Consider the following 15,086-nt stretch of genomic DNA (forward strand, 5'->3'; position numbering starts at 1 on the left):
GGTTGAAGCATAAATAGAAGCGGGTTGCTCCCTCCCTGGCTTAACCCCGTGTGCGTCTCTTGGTTGGGGCAGGCAGTTGCATAAATACCTTCAAGCTCAGGCAGAGCTGGTGCAGATGTGCGAACGCTGTTAAAGCTTTCTGTAGCTGCGTTCCCAGATTCTTCCCAACTTGGAAGCAGCAACCGGCTGGAGGCTGTGGAGGTGCTGCCCTCACACGAGGCTGGGACCGGCGCCGGCTTCAAGCAGCAGCAGCAGCAAGCATTGCAGTGCATTTTTTTTTTTGCTCAATCTGCGAGTTTCCTCCCCTGGCTTTCCCTAGTTTATGAACCAGAGGGACCCGTGTTCAATACAGGCCTTGGATGGGGTACGAGGATGCTGGCTGCTTTGAGATGGCGTGTAACTCGGCGACATCTGCCTCCTGAATCTGTAGCTACGGTAGAAAAGGTCATATTAATAAATGATGCTCTGAAATCAGGGGATCTTTTATTTCTGTGGATGGTGAGCTTTCAAAGTACTCACAATTGGAGGAATTAATTGAATGTTGTCCAAATTTTGAATGTGGGCTTTCTTTAATGTATTGTGTTTGAAAGAGGAGTTGTCTTAGAAAAGAAAAGCCGGTCCCTGTGCTTGGAAATGCCTCCTTTGAGGCCATGGTTGCTGTGAAATTGCTGCTGCTTTTTCAGTCATCATGAATTACAATTAAAATTTTGCTGTTGCAGCCCTTTCTTCTTCTAACTAAATAGCTTCTACTGTCATGTTTATAATTGTTAATAATTATAAACTTATTATGATTGCATCCACAGAGAATTATAATTGAATTGTAAATTTGGCTTAAAAAGCATAAATTCCACATTCCTATGTCTTGTGTTATGTCTTGCAGGCGTGCTTGCACGTGCGGCTCCGCCTGCCCCAGCTTCGCGTGCCAGGGTGTTCCGAAGGGCAGGACTCTTGCCAAGCCCAGGAGCGGGCTCTGGCAATGGAACCTGTGATTATTATTTTTTTTTTCATCCCCCCCCCCTTATTTTTTTTCTCGTTTTTGATCTCCTCCTCTTGCTGAATACGCTGATAGCGTAGGGATCTGAAAGGAAAGGTGTAGTTTCCTACTGCCTTGAAGCGTCGTTAAAGAAACGTGAAGCATCGTTAGGGAGCGAGGAAGAGGGAGAGGGCTGTGGTGGTACCCGCTGGTGCACGGCGCTGGCTCTCAGTGAGGGGGGGGCTTCAAGGTGCCCAGGACCACCTCTCGCTGGGAAGCTTCTGCAGAGCCCAGCTGGGCTGCCGGGGCGGAGGGAGCCTGGGGAAGGGCTCCTGATGCTGCGCGGAGGTTGGTGGCGTGCGCGTGTTCTCCTTGCAGCGCTGCAGCTCCTCCCCTTGCTGGGCTGGGCAGATGGCTGGGCTCGGGGATACTGGGGGGCTTTGCCCACCGAATGACGCTGGTTCTTGCCCCACGCAGAGCTGCAGTGAGGTGCTGCCCAGCTCTCAACCCGCGGACGTTGACTCGTCTCCTGCGGCAGAACTGGATTATGCTTCACCCACCTGGATTTGTGGTTCCTGCTGTGAAAACAGCGGTGGCGTGAGGGCTGGAGGGTTTGCTGGGTCCAGGGCTGGATTAGGGGAGCTCAGGAGATGGAGAGCTGGGCTGGGGAAGCATCCTTGGGTAAAGAACCACAAAGATCGGGACAGCTCGCGGGGACCAGAGGACTCTGAGTCTGGGCGCATCCTTTCCTGATGGAGGGAGGGGGGCTGAGCCCCACTCCGCGGCAAAGCCCGCAGGCGCTGCCTGTGATCGGTTTGCCAAGGAAATACAACTCCTTTCTTCGGCCGTAGGCTTTTTTTAACCCTCTTTCAAACGTGCGGATCCTGTGAAGGATGTTAGCACACAGTGTTAAATCCCAAGCGTCTCCAGGAATGATGATAAGAGTTGAAAGAAGGAAAAAAAGAAGGCTGAAGCTGTGCTAGAGCCTAGCAGTTGAGTGGAGGTGGAGTGGTGTGTAAAGTGATCCCTGACAAGTAATGTAATTAATTATACGCTTAAAGGCAGTTTAAAACACTAAATAGCAATGAGGAGAGAACATTATCTACTCTGCATATAGGAATTATTATTTCAATTTGAGATGCCTAGAGATGAAATTTTGCTCAATGCTAAAATGTTTATTTTAAGGCTTCGGGCAAATTTCAGCACATGCCAGGGAGGAGGTTTCCTGAGCAACCACCGGCCACCGCGTGGCCTCTCCCACCGGGATCTTCGGGATCTTGGCTTTGGGCATCTCACCGTGTGACCAGTGTATGGGGGACGCGCTCCAGGCATTTTCACTTCCAGTCAGGAGCAGGAAGAACTGGGTGGTGGGTATCTTTTGAGGGAGGTGGTGATAGCAAGGATGTAGTAAAGCTTTAAGCTTCTGGAGAGCTTTTTTTTTTTGGAAATTACATTCTTTGTTTTGCTGAAGAAGGCCTTCAGATTCTGTAAGATGACTTTGTTGAAGTGAAAGCAGAAATTGGCCCACATTTTAAAGCTGTTGCATTTAAGACGATGACAAAAAAGCTGGTTTGTGGCTTTGAGGAGCCGTTTGTACCAGATTTATGTTTCTGCAGAAGTTTTTGTGAGTGAGGTGGTCATTCAGAGTTCCGTCGAGCCCTTTTTGACTCGGAGTGTCTGCGGCAGGGAAACTGTCCCTTGTTCCTTGGCTCAGCGGTGACTGCGTTAGGAGGGGCTGAAAGGAGCGTGACCCTCCATCCCTCCCCGTCTGCTGCCACCCCGCATGGCAGAGGCGTTAATTCCAGGCTGGGCAGGCTTCCTAAGGCAGCCCAGGGCGCGGGGATGGACCCTCCTGGCCATCGTCGCCCTTTAAGGGGGGCGACGTGGAAGAGCAGGCGTTGACCTTCAGACTTCTGTTGTTAAACCTTTTCTGTAATGGTTTGCTGATTCCCAATTTAACACGTAATTCCCACCCCCACCCCACCCCAGTTTGTCACAGCTCGCTCGTGCCTGGTGGCACTGCTTGTGGAGCGGACGGTGTCCTGGCTTTATGGCTCTGCGGAGCTGTCACAAAGGCGTCTTTGATCTGCTCTTTGGTTTTAGCATGGTAGGTGACACACGTTTTGGCTTGTACGTGCTCAGGAAACCTATGGAATGGTCTGAGATGGGTGGTGCTCTCAGGGAATCGCCTTTTGTCTTAGATCCGCGTTTGCAGTTGCATTTTGTGTGATTTATTACCTCGTCATTACGTTTCAAAGGCTAAGGATGTTATGGCGTTATCTTTTAATTTGATTAAATTCTTCTCCAGAAATTTTGGGACACAAATCTTAAATGTCTGGTCGGGGAGGTTTGCTTGTTCCACGCGAGGCCAGCAGGCATCCGTTTCCATCCCTAATTGAGTGGGGTACCACAGCGGTGCCGCCGCCACGGACAGCGAAGGGTGATTTACCATCACAGCGTCAGTTGTTTTCATCTCATCGCTCCTTTTTCTCTTTCCTTTGCTTAAAAGAATCGTTGAGGTTGACACCTGCTTGCTGCTGCTGCTTTCTCTTCATCGTGCGAGATGCATGCTTTTTTATTCCACACAAACCACACGCTTTTCTTAAACGCAACTGAACATTTCTCAGGTGTTAGAAAAAACCCTTTAACGGGGGGATGCGTGAAACAGCGCTGTGCTCTGATTTTTCATGGTAAAAACGTAGGCAACGAGCCAAAAAAAAACCCAACCACAAAACCCCAGACAAATTCAACCAGCAGGCTCCTTGTCCACCCTCTGTCATATTGGACAGTGATGTATTGGGAGGAAGGCAAGGGAATAATCAAACCAGCCGCAGCCTGACAAACGATTTTACTGCTGAATCTCGTGGTTGTCCCGGTATTGTCAAGCCCACTGACCTGAAGGGAATGGGAAATCGTTGTGATCATCCCCAAGGGCAGCAGAGAGCCGTGGCGATCTGGCACGCCGGCTGCTATGGCAGCGATTGACTTTTTGGCGCTTCTCTTGGGAGGACGGTGCCGGTGTCTTCTGCCGAGTTGGGAGACGGAGACAGTTTTGGACTAGATTCTGGGATTAACCATCCAAAACTGACCCACCCACCCCCCAAATAAAACAAAACAACACAACCCCCACGCTGGTCTGGAATTCAGATTCCAGGAGGAGGAATGAAGGCGCGTGGAGGGTTCGGCTGTGTGTCTGTCCGGGGTTCGCCGTGGGCTACTTGCCATCAGGAGCAGTTGGCTTTGCCGCAAGCTGGAAGTTGCAGCTTGGGAAACAGTGGCCGGGTTTGTGATTTTGGGTTTATTGAGCCTTCTGCTCAAAGGGAAGGTGCTCAGGAGAAGAACTGAAAATAATCTGAATTCCATGTACTGTTTAACTGTTAAATAATTTCAGATAATGATGTTCTCGAAGCTTCCTGGTGTGATCTATTAACAGCCAGCTTCCCTTTCCAAACTGGGTCTCGGTTTCATCTCTCTGGGGGAAAAACAGAAAGGGAAAACAGGAGGGGAAGGCTTTAAGTGATCCAAATTATGTTTATATGAGTAACTGCCCAACTTTGAAGCATTGTGGCCGCTGCCAAAGCGTATAACCTAGATGGCCCCCGAAGTGCGTCTCACATCAGATGCTTTAGCAGCAGAATTTCCAGCAGCCGAGCACCTTTGGCTGCCCATCCGGATGGATCCCGGGGAGTCTAATGAGTTGTTTCACCTCATCAAACAGCAGTGCTTGCTTTCAGCGGACCTGTTGGGAAACAGTAACTTTTTTTGTGCTAATACTTTGGCTTATTGAATATTCATAGCTTTCTGTCTTGCCAGTGAGTAAGTATGTACGTAAGGAGAGCAACTCTGTTGACTCTGAAACTGTCGGTGCTGGGCCTGCAGGGTCAGTGGGAAGCCTCCTTGTCTTCCACGCCTGAGCAGGTGTGATTAGGCGCTTGGTAAGAGACTTTCTGGTATGGATGGAGCGTCGGAGACCTTCCCTGCGCTGTGTACTTACCCCTCCGTTGCTGACGGACGGTGTCAGGCAAGGTCAGACTCCTCACTGAATGAGTGACTCCCGGCAGAGGGGTTTCCCCTTCTAGCATATTATTTTTAAAAACAAGGGCAGCCTGCACTGGTGCTCCCAGATACCACAGCTGAGGCAGTACGGCTGCAACATCGTGAGGAGCGTTGAAGCGTGGTGCTCCGAGATCTGAGGATTAGTCAGGAATCGGTTGTTGGGAAGCTGATGCGTAGGGTTTGTCTTCACAGGTCCCTACACCCTGTGTAGGTCGCTGTCTTACTCCAGGGTTGTGTTCAGTGGTGGCTGAGCCGTCTCTGGGTGTAGAACGTGGTGCTGTGGCCGCAAGCAGAGCCGGGCACAGGGCGAGCTGCGGGGCTCAGGTGGGCAAGGTACGAGGGGCGGCCGCAGGGCTCGGCCCCCCAGCCCCACGCAGACCTCCCGCGCTGCCCCGGTGGTCCTGGCACACTCAGGTGGCCTCGTACCACCTGGTCCGCACGTGGCTCCCCCTCCAGCCCCTCGCCTGGCCTAACGCACCCGTCTGTGGAACAAAGTCACCTCTTAGGGGTGGGACGGGCACAGGGAGTAAGGAACCGTGCCACCGTGTCTGCGCCCCACAGTGACAGATGACTGACCTGGCCTTTCGGTCCAGCTCCAGTTCTGCCGTAGGCCACAGGACCTTGATTTATCTCTAACCAAACGGGTTTTGCAGAGGTACAAAGTATCCTGTCTCAGACTAAGAAATCATTCATATTGAGAAGTTGGAATGGATTTATTTTTTTTCTTCTTCTACCCTGTAGGTAACAGATAACAAATCTGTCTCCGTGCTTGCCTTCTGCTTAATTTCTCTTGGACTATTTATTATGCTTGGTCATCAAAGGCATCTACTGCCAGCAGCATCCTGCTGAAACCTTCAGCTGCTTCTCCACCTTTGGGTTCTCAATTTATTGCTGACAGAATTGGTGAAATGTGCCTTTTGAACTCCCAGCAGTGCCGCTCACTTGTTGCTAAAGTCTCTGGTGTTTCTCAGCATCTTCATGAAGTGTCACAGGAGCGCTGGGCTGCACTTGCCTTTTGTAATTATAAATTCTAGCTGAAACAAATCACTGTCCCCAGATTTTCCTTTCTTCGGGAGAAAAAACTTTATCAGTAGCTCCAATTCAGGGAAGATACTACCTGTCAAATTAGATTTGGGAAACCGTGTCGGCTTTGTTCATCTTGTGGTAATCCTGTTTCTGCTCAGTGCCTGTCAGGCTGAAGTAGCAGCATCAGCCGGGCTGCGGTGGTGGCTGCAGGGGCAGCGTCCCAGGGTCCCGCGGCGGTGGCAGCCCTGGCCTCTCTGACAGTGCTGTGCTCACTGTCTTTGGGCTCCTGCCTTTGCAGTGCTGCTGACGTCCCTACACAAACCTGATCTTCCTTCTTAGCCCCTGGAGCTATTGACATTTTATTTTATTTTTTCCTATGTAGGAGTTCTTTCAGCTGAGTTTAATTTGAAGTCAGCCTTCGCCTTACGTTTATGCCAGTCGTAAGTGGAAATACTGGCATGCTAAGCGAGGCAAAAAGGAAGGAAATGATGGTTGCTGGAGTTCTTTGTCATGGTTGTGCTGATTAGTCTTCCCTTTTCTCTTCTGGCCCAGATAGTTATTCCCAAGTGCTTTACAATCTAGAGGAAGTGGTCAATAATTATTTCTTTTTTTCCTGCGATGTTGTTACTTTGCTTCCACTCTTTATGGGTGCAGAAACCTCAATATTCATTTCACCAGCTCCAGCAACAGCAGGGAGGGGTGTCTGCATTTGTAGGAAACGGCTCAGTTCTGTTGTAAGCCTGGCTCCCATGTCTTAAATGTGTACCTGAGGCCAGTGGATGATCTGTTTTGTCCTGTGCAAAAAGTACTTGAACTTCTGCGATGCTATGGAGACCTTCTTATGAGTGAAAATATGCCGTGCTGTGAAAGCCACCCCGTTATTTCTGCTCTCTTACCAGTTGCCTTGACTTCCTAACCCTCCTCAGGACTGCAGAACAAGTACTTCTTTATCTTCATCCAGCGTGAATATTGTTTCCCTCGCTGTAATTTGTTCTGACCGTCAGCTTTCCCCCCGTCCGGCTGTTCCTCTCCCTTGGGCAGCACAGCTGCACCCGTACACTGACGAAAGGGGATCACTTTGCTTCTAACCTCCTGCAGCACCGTAGATTGTCTCCTTCATTAAGCAGAATTTTTGGCGGTTTATGTCACTAATTATTTGACTCCTCATCACTTGAAAAATAATGACTTTGAATCCAAACACGAACATTTTGGCCAGCTGCCCGTTTGAAAGTTCAGCCTTGCTGGGAAGCATCGATCATACCACCCTGTCTCCAGACTCCTCCAGTGGTCGCTAACGTATTGCAGGGTCCTGACGTGTAGGATGCGGTGCGACCCTGCAGCACCTTCCTCTCGGGTTCCTCTACTTGCTGTCCCTGTTTGCTCTCAGCCACGGCCCCGGCGCTGGCTCTTCTGTGTGTTCGGTGGGGAGTCCCGGTCCCTCCGGGGAAGCCGTGTCCCACCGCACAGGGACACCTGGAGCAGGGCTCTGGCGCTGCTCTCCGCTCCCGGCTGCCCACGTTGGGTGCCATGGCCTTTCCGGGCTCCCTGCTCTGTCCCCATCTCTTCCTGCCATCTCTTTGGCTTGCCTGACAAGAGGAGATGTGGTTGCAGTTGCTGGCGGGGCTGCCGCCCGTGCCTTCTCCCTTCGGGTAGCATCAGTGCCGTATTTCTACCCAAATTATGTGGGTGACATGGCCAGCCGTGCACCGTGTGACTCCCGTGCACTGTGAGGGCAGTGTGGTTGAGTTCATTTTTGAGTGGTGTAAGATTTTTGTTAATATGGTTTGCACTTTAGAGAAACGGCAAGTTTTAAATGGATCTAATCCAAACGGACAGCAGTTTTCCCTCGCTAATCAGTGAAGGGGTGCTAATTATCAACAGCCCTGGACATTGGTTCTGTTTGAGAATAGTGCTGAAAAGCTGCGAAAGTTGACTGTGAAGTCAGTGGTTGCCACTAGAATTGCCTCAGACAGTTTTACAAAAGTCCGTGCGAGCACTGGAAGTGATGGAGTTGCTGCGTTTTAGCCCACTGCCACATCACCCGAGAATATTTTAGTTTGCCATTGCACCACGTGAAAAGCGTGCCCAGTCCTTTTCCTTCCCATGGTGCAGACATATGGCGTCCCGGCTTCGCAGGGTTTTTTTGTATGTGAATTAATTTCTTGCATAGAAAGGAAGAATCATCCAGGAATGTTTGATGCTTGATATTCCAGTAAGTGGTAACAGTAGATTATTACATCTGTGTATTAGTTTTTATATCCAGCTGGTAATTTTGAAATCTTACTTGGGTATATGATCGATAGTAGGTTTGAGAGATTGTTATCAGTGTTGTAAATGTGGAGGTCGTAATTTAGTCTGATTTGCTTTTAATAAAATCCATTCTGGGAATGTGCGAATATAACAGATCTAGTAAGGACAGGGCCGTCACACTGTTGTTGTCCCTTGCTCAGTTATAAACCCACGACCTCCCGTTTAACGGTGGCTAAAGGCTGTGGTAAAGTATAATCACCTGCATTACTCAGTTACATCTCGTGGTATGCCAGCTGCATTTCGACCTGGCAAAGCTATCTTGGGAGAAAAAAAGGTACTTGTGAAAATCCCTTTCTGCATGTTTTTCTCCCCAAGAAAGTCAAATGCTGAAATTGTGGCTGGTTGCTGCCTTGCGGGTACGATAAAAGGGTCCTCGGCAGCCTCAGCCGCTGTCGTGGCTGTTGAGGATGGAAATGACTGTGGTCTTGGCGGATGAAAACCTAAACTGATCTTATACAATAATGGAAATACTACAAATATGTGCACGTGTGTGTGTGTATATATAAGAAAAGGCTCTGTGGAGACCTTACAGCAGCCTTCCAGTACCAAACAGGGGCCACAAGAAAGCTGGAGAGGGGCTTCTTACAAGGGTATGCAGTGATAGGACAAGGGGGAATGGCTTTACACTGAAAGAGGGCAGATACAGATTAGCTGTTGGGAAGAAATTATTCACTGTGAGGGTGCTGAGGCGCTGGCCCAGAGGAGCTGTGGATGCCCCATCCCTGGAAGCATCCCAGGCCAGGCTGGATGGGGCTTGGAGTGACCTGGTCCAGTGGGAGGTGCCCCTGCCCATGGCAGGGGGGTGGAACGAGATGGTCTTTAAGGTCCCTTCCAACCCAAACCATTCAGTGATCCTATGATAACTATTTCTGAAGGTTTCCTGCAACTTTCCTTTTGCTTGGCTTGGCCACGTGCGGGGCAGAGCAGGGGGACGGTGCCTGGGGAGGCTCGGCTGGACACCCCAGCTTCGCGACATTCCCACCACAGCTAGCATCATCCCGCCAGGTCCGGGAGGAGGGAATTTTCCCCAGCGTTTGTTCAAGTCATGCCGCTGTCCAGCCAACTGCCTGTGCACCCTGAGCTCGTTTGTACCCCACTGCAAGGGCAACGCTGGGGGCTTTGCCTGCGAGCAGAGGTGGGCGCGCTGCTGCTGCTGCTGGTGCTGCTGCTGCTGGTGCTGGTGCTGGTGCTGCTGCTGCTGGTGCTGCTGCTGCTGGTGCTGGTGCTGGTGCTGCTGCTGCTGCTGCTGGTGCTGCTGCTGCTGGTGCTGGTGCTGCCGCTGCTGCTGCTGCTTCTTCCTGCCCGGTCCTTAGGGCTTGTGCTGCCCGACGTGTGTGCGTGGGTGAGGCTTGTGTCAGGTTGATGGTGTGAAGAATGGTAAGCGGAGGGAATGTGAGAGGTTTTGAAAAACAGTTGCTGAAATTAAAAAAGTGGTTTGGGTGGATGCGGTGTGACACGCCTAATACAGCAAAATACATGTGCGAAATACTACTGAAGTATTTTGCACAGGTTTTGGCAGACAAATACTCTTTGAAAGGAGCATTTGTTCTTACTTGATTGTGAATCATACTTTTTAAAACCCCCTCTGCATCAATAAGAGTGTAAGATACCATCCTCAAACCCGTCTGGAACAAAAGGTCAGTCCCCAGAGCTAAAAAATACCGACCAGCTTTCCTGGAGAGTCAAGGCTGTCGTGGGGCAGTGGTTGACGAGGGTGGGATGTTTATAGCCGGGAGCACAGGCACGTGTTTATCATCAGGTGATGTTTTAGAGAGAAAATACCAAAACTGTAAAGGAAGAAATAATGGCATCTCTGGTTTCCATCAGTGGGGGCACACGCTGCCTTGGTCACGTTGTCCTTGACATGTTAAAGAGCTCAGGAACCTTTTCAGGGATCGAAGTGTAATCCCGCTCTTAGGAAATGCTCCACATACCCCGGCTCATATTTATGATAATTGTGGCCTTTTTCTTTTTTATGTACGTTCAGTGATCAGTGTGCTGAATATCCTCTCATTTCCCCATTCCCTTTTCTTTGGTGCTTAAATGGGAGCTGAAATCCAGGAAAATTCATCCCCAGATGTGCATGCAGAGGGATGGGGTTTTTTTTAAATCTGGAACATGAAATGCATTAAATTAGATTTTATGATAGCATTGAAATTACATTTTCTGCCTATCTCTGGCTCAGTATAGTTTCTGATTAAAAATAACTGTCTTTCTGACAATCTACTTGAAGGAATATTAAAGGACATCACCAGCAAAGGCAGTGGAAGGACTGGTGAGGAAGCAAGAGTTTCTGTGCGGTGCAGAGGAGAATTTCTTTTGTTTGAATTTCTTCTTAAAGGAAATGCCTGTGGAACCCATGCAAGAGACTGACTTAGCAGAATTAAGGATGGGATTTTTTTGCAGCCTCTTAGAGAAAGGATCAGCGGGCAGAGCCGCAGTCTGAACGCCCTCCTGGTTCAGCGCTGGGTTTTGGCTGGCTGGGGGGCTTTCCTGGCAACGTACACGGGGAATATATTTACCCTGCCCACTTGTCTGTGGTGGGATTTAAGTTGGTGGGACCATTTTCCATTGTTCTCGCAGAACTACTCAGGATCTGAAGAGCAGCAGTACAAAAACTGGCTGTTAAATTGATGGGGGGGGGGGGAGGGTAGCCTTTGTCCCTTATTGGTGAAATTTTTAAAAATATCCTCTTGATGTAAACAAGACGAATGAAAAATACTCATTAATTCTGAGATTAGGAGGATGTGCAGAAATGGTCAAGGGCATTTTCCAAAAACAGCTCAAGTGTATCCAGAATAATTTAAAGCAGATGTACATAATAATGGGACAGATTCAGGTCACACGGAGAGAGGGAAGTAGTTAGATAAAACTCTACAGTTATGTAATTGAAGATCAAATTCACAAATGGTATTTTTTTCTGGTGTTCCATAGGTGCTCGCTCTTGGCATATAACAATTCTATTTTTTTTCTTTGCTCATTTAAGAGTTTTTGATTTTTAAGCTACAGCATTTTCATGTCTAGGCAAATTCTGTGATGGGTGCCGCTAAGTGAACTGTTACCCAGTTCTTCTTGTGAGACACTTGCTGAAATAGATTTCAGATGTTTTCGAAGTAAAAGTATAACCATTACACCAAAAATACTCTCTGGAGTAAAGACGCATTGTTATTGTCTCCCAGGGGCACTACCCTGCATCATTCATCTGTAAGATCAGACGATGGTAGCTATCAAACAAGTCACAGAATTGCAAAATGAATCATAAAGAAATTTCATTTGCTTGTAAGCAATTGCAGCTGAAATGTGGCAGATTTTATTATAGGAATTGAAAGACGGAACAGAAATGCTTTTTTGAAATGATAATGTTCAAAAACATTGTACGTTTTGAATGCTTTCTTGAAAAGAGCAAACCTAATAACTGTGCTTATAAAATGATATATTTGATTTTCAAGGAAATGCCATGAACATTTAGGAGCACTCGCGAACTCCATCCTGCTGCATGTGACGTTAACGGAGGTGTCAGAGCTGACCCCTTCAAAAATACTGAGGGTAACTGTAGGTAAGGCATCCGAGAGGGCTGCCAGGATCCGTAAAATTGCTCCTAAAGGGCCTAAATCAGGTCAATTCCAGGGTGAATTGCAGAGGTCGCCTGACGTATTTAAAGCGAGTTGGATTTTTTGAAGGGAGGAAGGATTAGAGGTATTAAATTGCTTGACAAGCTCAGGTTATAATGTTTCTAATTCGGCATTTTTGCAGTTCAGTAAAAAAAAAAATAATTGTCATTAACTGCAAAGGATGGCAAAAGTAGCTGGGAAGCGGGAGGTGTGCACTGCTGCGACCTGGTGCAACTCTGGGAGCTAGATTATTTTTTAAATAGCAATAATAATAATCAAAAAGGCTCTGCGTGTGTGCCTTAGGTATCTACACTCCTTTTGAAGCTTCTAAATAATGGATTGTTGGGTTTAATTATTTATTATTCCTAATTACTTAGGTGTAATACTTGAAAATTGTTCTTGCACTGTGACGTGGGTGGAGAGCGCTGGCAGGTCTGTGGCAGAGAGATGCTCTGTCTCCTGCATCCCCTGCACCCCCCGCGGAGCCCTGGTGACCTTATTGCTCAGCTGTGCCCCACTCCCCACCCCTCCTCCCAGTTGACTGATCCATCGATCGATCGATCGATCTCCCAGCCCAGCACTTCAGCGTCTGCCTCAACAGGCTTCTCTGTCCCCCCCGGCTGCCCTGCCATGGGCACACAAGCTCTCCTCAGCGAGATGACCTCCCAGCTTTCCAGACCTCAGACCTAATTAACCTTCTGCTTGTCTCCCGCGTCCATCCGATCCTCTTGTGCCATCCGTTCCAGTATAATGCAATCCAGAAGCAAAATAAATAAATAAATAAGAAATAGTAGCACGCTTCTCAAGGGCTAGAGATGGAGAAATCACATGTTCTTGTTTTCTTCTTTCCCTTGCTTCTGCTTTCAAAGTAATTGAGTCCCACTTGGAATTTTTTCCCATTACTGTGAGGACTGGGCCCCTCGCGCGGGAGCGCTGGGTACAGGTACGGGAGCTGGTGCCAGTTTGGGATTCCCGTTCTGCCCCCGCTCTGTGCTGGGGGACGGGGAGCTCTGGCCCTGCGGATTTTCCCTTCTGCCCGTTCCACCTCGGGATCGCTCCGTGCGCGCAGCGGCGTTAAGGCTGCAGGCGCTGACTGACTGTTTCCCGCATTCTTCTGTTCCGATAGATCAAAATGCCAGACAGCCTAAACACGTGCAGTGTTTTAATCTGAAAGGACAACCTGCTTCATGTCTCTGGAGGAGCTTTTTATTTATTTCTGACATATAATGCTGCAGTTACCTGTCTCTTCTGAAGACTAAGGATTAGAAGAAAGAAGTATCCTTCAGCGTAGCTTTTTGGTGACTCTGCCTAAAATTCGATGGCATATTTCATGGAGGCTTTCCAATATTATTCTTCCTCTTTCACTTTTTCGAAGATACCTTTATTTTATGCATAGCTCACTGCAGAAGAATCTGAATATCTTATTTTCAAGTCCATTTGTTTTTGCAGAGCAAAGTGAGGTTGGCCGCTTACATTTTTCTTAAAAAAAAAAAAAAAATAAAAAAAATTCCCTGTGCTGCTTAGACAAATTACCTCTCCTTCCAACCAGGCTACAGCTTTTGAGACTAATCTATCTTGGAGCTGTCCATGGATTTTTATTTATGCTATTAGAAATAAGCAATTCACTTCAATGTGTTTGTAGTCTGCGGGCTGTATCTGTGATGAAAGTCCTTGGACTAGTGGCAAACATCTAGTAAATCTCTTTTAGTTTTGACTTCAGTACCTGAAATGCTGACTCTGGGTTTGCGGCACTTTGCCTTGAAATTAAACACAACAAATTCCAATGGGGAAAAGTTTCTCTATTAAGTTCTTTGGAAATGTTTTTTAGTAAGATTCAGAAAAGGCATTTATCACGTGGGGGTCTGTAACCGCAGCAGCGTGTGCAAAGACGGCGTAATCCGGAGTAGTTTCAACTCTGGCTGAAGCTGGGGATGGCAGCGATGTGCCAGGGGTCCCTCCGGGGTCCCATCGGTGCCAGCCAGGCTGGGGGATGCTGCACTGGGGCTGGCATCCCTGCTGTCCCTCCTGCCCCTCCTGTCCCTCCCATGGCCATGTCACTGCAGCGGGCTCAGCGTGAGGAACCTTCTGCTTTACAACCAAACAAGCCACAAACGACTGGACCGGCTGCCCAAGGATGTCAGCTGGGATGGAAGTGCCGGTGCCATGGCTGGTTTAGCTGGTCCCTGCAGTGCCCCAGGACCCTTCCCCGCCGGGTGCCTTTTGTCTCTCTATGTACAGATACACCCATCCTGCTGACCACGAGGGAACGTGAAGTTAGACGGTCTCTACAACTCCTTGAAATCCTCGTGTGCATGCAAGGAGTTGGAGAGCGAAGCGGTTTTTTTATATTTGTTTAAAATTCCTGGCACTAAGAATTTTCTGATAAGCTTTTAACGGTGCCGAGTGCCGGTGCAGGAGCATGCGAGCTGACGCAGATCCTGAGCCGTGTCAGGATCCCTGGAATCCACCGCTTGGCTTCGGGTTTGCGTGTGCATCGGTGGGCAGTTTGTTAGCGTTTATTGATATACTAGAGGTTGCTGATTTGAGTTGCCTGTAGTATGTGCGTTTGAGCTGCAGTGGTTTGTTATAGCAATAGTGTCAGAATTCCTACAAATATCTCCGGCAGGTTCTGTTACCGGCTGTGCACTCGCATTTCCCCCGTGAGGTTGGGGGAGCCGAGTGTGCTGAAGCGTGTGTAAAATTTGGCTGCAGCATCAACTGGATAGCACACATGGCAAGGGAGGGAAAAAAAAACAGTTATGCCCTTTCATTGAACTTAGAAAAGGGAGTATTAGGTCTTACTGTCAACCTTGAAAGGCAAGTTACAGCTTCTTTCCATAATACCCATTCACAGGCATCTCAGAGCTGTTATGTCTCTTCTTTGACACTCAGTTAAATGACTGCACTTTATTTTTAGAGACCTAACCAAAAGAGGGAATAATCCAGTACAGTAGCGCTTTGCCTAAGTTCAAAGTTATCTGTACTTTGAAAGCCACATTATAATAATTGATGGTTCTACACGGAACGTGATGCTCAGGGAGCTCAGCTGCTTCCCTGGCAGCTCCCGATGCCTCGTGCTGGGAGCAGCATCTCGCAGGTGAATCAGGCGG

The 15,086-nt window shown here is 48.5% G+C and overlaps 1 protein-coding gene across 1 annotated transcript in view; it reads left to right on the plus strand.

The window, feature by feature from the left end:
- TANC2 (tetratricopeptide repeat, ankyrin repeat and coiled-coil containing 2) overlaps nucleotides 1–15,086 on the plus strand; it is a 242,739-nt gene that overhangs the window by 122,922 nt on the left and 104,731 nt on the right. The gene's annotated exons all lie outside the window — the stretch shown is intronic.

Source organism: Falco punctatus (assembly GCF_963210335.1).
Source record: "Falco punctatus genome assembly, chromosome: 19".
NCBI lineage: Eukaryota > Metazoa > Chordata > Aves > Falconiformes > Falconidae > Falco > Falco punctatus.